The sequence below is a fragment of the Salvia miltiorrhiza genome, chromosome 4, assembly GCF_028751815.1.
Source record: "Salvia miltiorrhiza cultivar Shanhuang (shh) chromosome 4, IMPLAD_Smil_shh, whole genome shotgun sequence".
Classification (NCBI taxonomy): Eukaryota; Viridiplantae; Streptophyta; class Magnoliopsida; order Lamiales; family Lamiaceae; genus Salvia; species Salvia miltiorrhiza.
In genome coordinates, this window is record NC_080390.1 from 36687209 (window position 1) to 36697389 (window position 10181).

At 36.6% G+C, this 10181-nt stretch overlaps 1 pseudogene; it reads left to right on the plus strand.

Moving 5' to 3' along the window:
- Window positions 1-1348: 1348 nt before the first annotated feature.
- LOC131021411 (pectinesterase-like) lies at window positions 1349-4803 on the plus strand (annotated as a pseudogene).
- Window positions 4804-10181: the final 5378 nt, after the last annotated feature.

Below are 10181 nucleotides of genomic sequence, written 5' to 3' on the forward strand. Positions count from 1 at the left end.
TACGTTAAATTCAATCTAGGTTACCGATAATGCATTTTTCGGCGGCCGCCTCGAAATTACCGACGGCAGACGCCGCCAGTAATCAATTGTTTTTTGTAGTGAGAGAAAGCAATTTAGTTTAAAACTTTAAATTTCAAAGAAAAATAAGTAAAATAAGAGTGAGGAGAGAGAAAAAAGTAACAAACAAATAAAAAAAATAAGTAAAAAAAATTAATTTGGCAAAGAAACGGCTCCTCACCAAAATGATGGTAGACCGTAGAAGTGGAGATGGGATCTTTTGTCCCACTATTTTGTGTGTATCATTCTTAATTTATTTATTTTATAATTATTTTTTATAAAAATAAAAAATATTATTATATTATGAACTCTAATTAATATTTATAACTAAAAATTGAAATTTTAAAAAATTGTATACCCTAACTTTGAATTAATGAACCCAAATAATCAATTATTAATTCAAATAAATATAAAAAAATAATTATAAATCTTAATTGGATGAGTAAACCCTTGTTAATTATTTTTTTATAAAGCATAATAAATTAAAATTAAAGAAAATATAATTAAAAATTATAATAAATTAAAAGTGGTACACGCAAAAACAAACGAATTAACAGTATAAAGAAAACGAATTAATAACTAACGAAAAACAAACGAATTAATAACAAAAGAAAACCATAAAAGAAAACGTTTGACTCGATTTCCATGAAACAAACGAATTAACAGTATAAAGAAAACGAATTAATAATTAACGAAAAACAAACGAATTAATAACAAAAGAAAACCATAAAAGAAAACGTTTGACTCGATTTCCATGAAAGTAACCATATTTATTATTTACTGTTTTAAAATGCTCCTTGAAAACTAAATACAAAAGAAATTCATATACACTTGTATGGTGCAGATCAGCCGTTTGCATTAATTGCATGGGGTTGCAAGGTCGAAGCTCCCATAAGCATGGACCACTATCCGTACCCACCCAATTGTCATCCCTAATCATGTCATCACCACATATTACAATAAATCTATGCACTCATGCACATTCTGGCCACCACACACTAGTATAATAAGGAAAATTTTGATTTATTTAATTTATTTTTTAAAATAAAAATAGAATTTAATTATTTTACTATATTCTCTACATTGTACTTATTTATAATTTTTTGTATTTTTTATTTTTACTTGAGGTTGCTGCTATAAACAGTGCAAGCTGAACAAAGACAGTAGTAGGTGTCTTTCCTAATTAGGGAATAAGGATAAACGTGCATATCAACTTTCCCAATTAAGGAGTAAGGATAAATGTGCAATTGTTGATAGGCTTTCTTGAATTCTCCCAAATTTTGGAGTTTTCAAAACTGAGCGAAATATTTATTGTATGCATGCAACCGCATTTTTCATGTGTTGATTTGTAATATTCATCAACTGATACCAAACCACACACTATATAGAGAGCAGATAATCTTGTTTGTTTCGACCTCAAAAAGGAAAAGAAAAGATAATCTTGGTAGTTCCTATATAGGAGTGGCTCTCTTCTTCCACCAACACAGCCTAGTTACTGCTCTAGAATCCATGGAAAACATGCAACTGCCCGAAATGCAGCAGCACCACCACAAAAACAAGCGAAAAATGCTAATCCTCTCAGCATTCCTATCTCTGCTAGTGGTGCCTGCTATATCCGACCATGAAGCGGTGGTGAAGTCCACCTGCGCCGCCACATTGTACCCGGAGCTGTGCGTCTCCAGCATCGCATTAGCGTCTCCCCCCGCCGCCTCCTTGAAGAGCAGCAAGGACGTCCTGCTCACCGCCCTCAACTACACCATCTACACGGTGGAGCGCAACTTCTTCACCGTGAAGAAGATCGAGCGGCAGCAGAGTGCCACCCTCACGCCGCGCGAGAAGGTCGCCCTCCACGACTGCCTCGAGATGATCGACGACACCCTCGAGGAGCTCCACGACAGCGAGCTGGAGCTCGAGGATATGGGCGAAAAGAACTACTCCATCGCCGCCCACAAGGAGAACCTCCTCACGCTGCTCAGCGCCGCCCAGACCAACCAGGAGTCCTGCCTCGACGGCTTCTCCCACGACGGCGCCGACGAGAAAGTGCGCGAAGCTCTCATCTCCGGCCAAATGCACGTCTTCCGCCTTGTCAGCAACGTCATGGCCATCATCAAGAATCTCTCCGATACCGATGATGCCGCTAACCTCAACTCTGCAAATGCTAAGAGGCTGCTAGGGGAGGATCAAGGGGACTGGCCCGAGTGGCTTTCGGCCGGCGACAGGCGCCTGCTCCAGTCCTCCACGGTTAAGCCGCACGTGACGGTGGCGGCGGACGGGAGCGGGAACTACCGCACGGTTGCGGCCGCTGTGGCAGGGGCGCCGGAGGGGAGAGGGAGCAGCCAGAGGTATGTGATTAGGATAAAGGCGGGGGTTTACAGAGAGAATGTGGAGATTCCGAAGAAGAAGACCAACTTGATGTTCGTTGGAGACGGGCGGATGAACACCATTATTACCGGCAGCCGGAACGTCGTCGACGGCAGCACTACCTTCAATTCCGCCACTGTTGGTTAGTCCTTCCACACTTCACACCGGGATGTACTATATTTTAAATAAGTTTTTACCATATAATTTAAAGGGTTATGATTGCTTTTACCCATTCTCAAAAATAAAAGATAAAAAACAAAAAATATCCGAAAATTAAAAAAATATATTATCCATTTTGAATTTGAAAGAACAAAATTTGCTGAAATCGCGATCTTTACTCGACAAACTCGATTAATGCATGTCAAACATTAGTGGTAAATACATTAATGCTCAATATGCTCGATCCCATTGCGAGTCGAGTATATCGAGCATTAGAGTATTTGTGAAAAATATATTTAATTAATGTTCGACATGCTCAACCTTTGCGAGTTGAGTAATCGAAAATTGTTAGAAAATATACTAATGCTTGATATTTGTCGATTACAAGTCGAGCTTCAGTGGTCGAGCATCAGTGCAAATTACACTAATACTCGACATAAGGGTAAAAATGTCCTAAATGAGTATATTTGTATATTTATAAAAGGTGGTATTTTTTAGATTTTATTTTTTAGAATGACTATATATTATTTTACTCCTAATTTAAATATGATTATCCTAAATCAAATGTTCAACAGTTTAATTATATATTGTTTGTGGTAATTTATTTCAAAAGTGGATTTTACTAATTTAACATATTGAGCAGATGTGGTGAAACGTTTCTTTTACTTTTTGTTTTTGAGATAAGATGGGACCAATCGTTCATGTGCAAGAAAATGATGTTTTTGAATTTGAACTATTATTAGGTATTTTGACGCGTCAAAATAATATATGGGGACCATCTAAATTAAAATTGAAGAAAATATAATTAAAAATTATAATAAATTAAGAGTGGTACACGGTAGTAAAGAACAAATGATCCCATATGTGCCATTGTTAGTTAGTATTTCTGAATTAGTAATACGATTAAAATAATTTATGCCCCATGATTAAGGAGGACAGCATTTTAATCCTACTAAGAAGAGGATAACAGAAATATCTCAAAATTTTCGAAAGCATAGCAATCTTAATCTATTTGCCCATACCAATGGGAACACTAAATAAAAGTATTCAATTTTGTTATTTTATCCTGTGAATGAATAAATTATTTTTTTTTAAAGATTATCTATGAATAGATTTATTATTTGTGATATTGCTCTTTAATTAAATATAACAATTTACCACCAAATCTATTCCTAACCGTAAATTGCACTATTTATTCACAACCAAAAGTAGAATTGATCATCCCCTAAAAAAAAAAAAAAGATTTGATCATGAATTTATTATTGAATTTGCAAATTTAAGAATATTTCTTTATCTTTATAATATGAAAATGACTATTGTAATATATTAACTCAAAGGAGTATAATATAGTCTAGTGATAATTCTTAAAATTTGATGCATGCAGCGGTTGTTGGCGGCGGGTTTCTGGCCCGAGACATCACATTCCAGAACTCGGCGGGGCCCTCCGCGTGAACGCCGATCTCTGCGCCTTCTACCACTGCAACATGATTGCCTTCCAGGACACCCTCTACGTCCACTCCCTCCGCCAGTTCTACACGGGCTGCCGCATCGTGGGCACCGTCGACTTCATCTTCGGCAACGCCGCCGCCGTCCTCCAGGACTGCGACATCCAGGCCCGCCGCCCCAATCCTAGCCAGAAAAACATGGTAACTGCCCAGGGGCGCGACGACCCCAACCAGAACACCGGCATCGTGATCCAGAAGTGCAGGATCAGCGCGACGGCAGACCTTCAATCGGTGCAGGGCAGCTTCCCGTCGTACCTCGGGCGGCCGTGGAAACAGTACTCGAGGACCGTCGTGATGCAGTCCGACATCAGCAACGTCATCCATCCCGCCGGCTGGTTCCCGTGGGACGGCAACTTTGCGCTCGACACTCTCTTTTACGCCGAGTACCAGAACAAGGGCGCCGGCGCCAACACCGCCAACAGGGTCAAGTGGCGCGGCTTCACGGTGCTCACGAGCGCGTCGCAGGCGCAGCCATTTACGCCCGAAAATTTTATCTCCGGTGGGAGTTGGCTCAAGGGAACGGGCTTCTTTTTCTCTCTTGGCCTTTGATTCCCTTTAATGTATTTCCATTAATAATCCATTTCTTTATTTTGATTTATGTGTGTCTTGTCTAAATAAGACATTCAAATAATGACGATTCTATGTTAACACTGAGGTGTAAGGTAAATTGTACTGTTTCTTTTTCTCAAATAACATAATTAGTGGGTATTAGAAGACTTAAGCTGTTGTATTCTTAAGAGTTAGTTAAGGATGTGTTTAATTTGATGAATAAATTTATCCATAGAAAAAGATGGATAACAAAAATTTATGCTTTAAAATGTCTTCTTTCTTTTTTAACATTTGACACAAAAGAGATGTTCATTTTTTATTCCTTATTTTCACTTCAAGGATTGATAATATTATCCATCCATTTTTGAGTGGATAATATTGTCCATCTTTGAAGTGAAAATAAGGAAGGAAAAATGGTAAACATCTCTTTTGTGTCAAATGTTGGAAAAAAAAAAGGAGACATTTCAAGGCATAAATTTTTGTTTTCCTTTCTTTTCCATGGATAAATTTATTTTATCCAAGTAAATGCAGCCTAAGTTATTAAATGCTGACGTGTAAATACAGTTAGAGAGGTTAGGTTTAAGTTAAAGCTTTATTATTAAATTAAGATTTAATATAAAAGAAAAACACAAGAAAGAACAACCCTTGAAAGCACAAAGACGCAGACTAAGGGCACAAAATCCGAAAGAAAACAAAACATCAATCAGTACCTATTCTCAGGATAATCGTCCATTTCATCGGATCAACAATGGATTAAACAATGGATAAAAGCTTTACAATGGATTAATAAGATTTACAGCTTTACAGCTTGTTTTCTCTATAAATAGTGTAAACAATGGATTAATAAGATTTGATTCTTCTCTGCATATTATCTCTCTCATGAGCTCAGGGCCGGCCCTGGGCCTAGGCCAGGGGTGCAGCCGCCTAGGGCCCAGGGCAAAATAGGGCCCCCAATTTTTTTTTTTTAATTATTATGTAGGAATAAAAAATTTTCAGATATGTATTGGGCCTCCAAATATAAAAAGAACCACATTAGAACTAGCCCAATCTTCATTTTCAATTAAAAAAAGGTGGCCCACAACCACCTTTCTTCTTTTCCAATTCCACACGTTTCCTCCCTTTCCTCTTTTTTTATTTTTTGACTTTGCCTCCCTTTCCTCTTAATCATACATTCTTTCCTTCTTCCCGCAACTCCCAACGTCTCTTTTGCAATCCCAAAGGAAAAGGAATTAAGGAAAAGGCAGCCCACCGACCAGAAAATTGTTTTGCTTATAATCTAATTTGCTTCTTACTTTCTTGCACCGGCCACCGGCGGCGACCACCGAAAAAAGGCAGCCCACCGGTCACCACTGTCTACTGCTCTGGCAGTTTATTTCCTTTTATTTCCTTTTGTTTGGCATGGTGATTTGGTATGAAATTCTTTTTGCTGTTAATATGGTAAGCAAAAAGTTACAATCTAAGTCTATGTGCATTGATGCTACTATGAAGCAATTGGAAGGTGTATTATCATTTTTTGAAAAGTATAGAGAAAAAGGTTTTGTATCAAGTATGAATGTTGCTAAAAGTGTTGCACTTGAACGTCGTATGATTAGAGAAGAAGGTTTTGTATCAAGGATGTAGAGCCTATCTTTCCAATTAAACGTCGTATGATTAGGAAAAAGTACTTTGGTGAGAATAATGAGGAAGAAGAAGATCATTCACCTGAAGAGTTATTCAGAACTAGATACTTTTTGGTTGTTGTGGATATGGCAATTGTTTCTTTAAAGAATAGATTTGAGGAACTGAAAACTTTTGAAGGTATTTTCGGTTTTTTATATGATTCAAATAAGTTAAAGTCATTAGGTGAGAAAGAATTAAGAGATTCTTGTGTTAATTTTCACTCTACATTTTCTCATGAGAATTTATCTGATATTGATTTAGATGATCTTTACTCAGAATTGAAAGTGTTGCAATTGACTTTGCCTACTAATTTATTGTCTGCCATTGAGATTCTAACATTTGTCAAATCTGCAGATTGCTATCCGAATGTGTCGATTGCTTATAGAATTTTATTAACTGTTCATGTGACTGTAGCATCTGCCGAAAGAAGCTTTTCAAAGCTTAAATTGATAAAAACCTATCTGAGGTCATCAATGTCGCAAGAAAGGTTGAACGGTTTGGCAATTTTGGCTATTGAGAAAGATATGTTAGAACATATTAACATTGATGTAATTATTAATGATTTTGCATCTGCAAAAGCTCGAAGAAATCGCTTTTTATGATATTGACATTTTTGTATGTATTTATTATATAAAGGGCCCTTTTATCTTATTTTGCCTAGGGCCCCTGAAATGTCAGGAACGGGGCTGCATGAGCTTAGCTTGTTTTACATTTAACATGGAATCGAGCTAGCTATTTTTTTTCGACACGGCGGTTACACCTTTTCTACCGCTTAATCATCTCCACACGCTTCTTCCGCTTTTTCTTCATGGAATCTCCTCATTCTACACCTAACCTCACACCAAATCTCACACCTCTTTCCACAATGCATCCTATCTAATTAAAATTGGATCGGAACAATTATAATTTTTGGAAGGTTCAAGTTTTAGCCACAGCTAAAGCCTATGTGTTTGATGATGTTCTTCTTCAAACCGAAGCCCCTCCTCAGTTTTTGGAGTCGAGCTATGCGTTTGGACAATTTTTAAATTTAATATTCTATAGTGGCTATTTTCAAAATCCACTCAATAAAATTAGTCGTTTAACATTAATTATTGGATTGTCCCATTATCACTTTACACCTTTATTACATATTTTTTAATTTTCGTGCTCAATTTTTTGAATTATTTGAAGCGGGACAGAGGGAGTAAAATAGAGAGGCCCAACTTGGTTCAGATTGGCTCGTCTAGCCCGCCGCCCGTTTGAGATGGCCCGTCATATTATGTATGAACCCACTTTTCTTTTTAAAGGAGGACTCGCTTGACCAGCCACTTTTGACATCAGCCCAAAGCCCAATCCATTATTAACCTATAATTGTTTTTCTATTATTACTATTATTTTGCAAAAAAATCACTTTCTTTTTTTTGAATTAAAAAAATCAATTTCTTTGTTTAAAAGTAATTAATTATGAGAGGTAATTGCGCTTATATATAAAATTTTCCCCACAATTTAATTTTATACGAATTAAATTTTTTGTCAACAAATATACAAACTTTCAAATATTTTGATTTTGCACATGAACATTTAGCAAATTTTCATAGGTATTAACTGGAATACAAATCGCATCTATAAAATTTATTAAATTTTATAAATAAGAACGATCAGCCATCTAATAAATTTTTTTTTTTTTGCTGTTGCCATCTAATAAATATGAACTGTCATCTGATCAATAACTTTGATTTTCGGAACAAACAAAATATTTTCATATATTTCTCTCACTCTTGTAGCATGCGTAAGAAACTTTGATTTTCGGAACAAACAAATTATTTTCATAGATTTCTAACACTCTTGTAGCTCTGTCTGTAGGATGCGTAAGAAATAATTCCTAAAAATGATATACTTCATCCCTTTTTTTTAAGTGTCCATTTTGATTTTATCCTCATTTCTAAATAAGTGTCTCGTCTTAAAATTTGAATGTAAAATTGTAACATTTTTTTTTAATTTATCCCTTCTTTTATTAGAACAATTATAGGGCACCCCTTGAAGACAAAAGAAAATAATTATTAAAAGGATTATTATTAAAACTTAGCCTAATTTTTTACTTCATGATGACTTTTAGCCTGAATTTACAAGAATTTATAAATATAGTCTAAACTTATATACGTTATTTAGTTTATAGCCGAGTTAAAATTTTAGTCAATTGAAACTTGGCAACTAAAAAAATTCCATTAGACTTTGTATCTCTAACTCCCAAACATTTAATTTCAAATCAGTTTCAAATTTGAACTCTTAAGTGAAAAAAGACATTTGCAAATGAAATTTTGACTCAAGCTATAAACTGAACAACATACATAAGTTCAAGTTATATTTGTAATTTTTATAAATTCGGGCTATTTTATACTAATAATAATCGTTAATACAATTATAGATATATATATATATATATATATATACATTTTTCTACTTTCTTAATATGTACTTTCTCCGTCCATGAAAATCGTAGCCTTATTACTGCTTTCCTCCGTCCACAAAAATTGGTAATCTTTCTTTTTTAAAAAACTATTATATTATAATCTTATTTCATATTCTATATTTACAAAAAAATATTAATTATTTAACACATCAATTCAATGGATCTCCTTTTCACTAATTTTAGATATGGGTCTCATTTTTATTTTATTTTATATACATCTCCCAACTTAAAATTTATACCCTTCAAACCACACTATAATTCGTACAAAGAAGAAGTATGATTTAATTATCGAAGAGGTATGTCAATCGGGCCAGCCCACCGGGTTTCGGGCCAGCCCTATCGGGTTTCGGGTTAATCGGGTACGGGCTAATCGTGCTGGAGATTTCGTCGGGTTATAAATTTTCAACCCTAACCCTAAACGTTCGAGTTTCGGGCTAGCCCATCGGGTTAGTCGGCTTAAATGCGTAAAATAAAATAATCATTTGTATTTTGTTATTTTAAATGATCTAATGTATAATGTATAAAATATAAATAAAATCAAATATATAAATTATATAGCAAGCATGAAATGCAAAAATATAAGATATTGAAAAAAACATTAAGATTGCATAACATATAAAATAAGTTGGTAACAATAAAATGTTCAACAGCCTCCTTCCGTCGGCAGTAGCTAAGATGTGATGGAAGGACGCCGTCAGCAGCCTCCAGATCTCGGCGCTGCCGATCCCGATCTGCCCGATCCTTATCTTGGCGCCGCCGATCAAGATCGAAGGAAATCTGCCCGATCCAGATCTTCGCCCACCACACCGCAGCAGGTCCCCAGCTGCACAGTCGCCGCCGGATGTCAATCGAGTCCGCCGGTGACGGACTTGAGTTCGCCGGCTTTCAATAGTGAAAAGGGGGGCCTCAACCTTCCCCCGGTATCATCTAACTTTGACGTGTTTCGCTCGAAATCAACTGTTCTGTATCGGCAACCGTCCGGCGCAGTGGCTGCTGGGCAGCAGTCGACGCCTCATGTTGATACAGAAAAGCCTTCTGGAGGATTAAACGACTCGGAACAGGTAATCCCGTCGTGCAGCGGACCTATCTCTTATGCCGCGAAAGTTCGTCCTACCATGATCAAGAAGCCGGATTTTCCTGCTTATGGTCTTCGTACACTTCATTCGAAACGTGAGGGGGAGGTCGTTACTTTATCGATCCCGAAATCAGAGTATCAACAGCGTCTTGATGAATTTCAGTTTGCTTTGATCGGGAGGATGATCCTTCGCAAAGGCGACAAGCCGCGTTCGTTCGCGGATATTACGCTAGAGTTGCAGCGTATCTGGCAGTGCTCGGATTGCCAATTCATTCCTATGGCTAAGGGTTTCTTTACTATCAAATTCAAGACGGTGGAAGCAAAAAGAAGGCAAAAGGAAATGCGGTCCTCCAGCTTTCAACGGGTC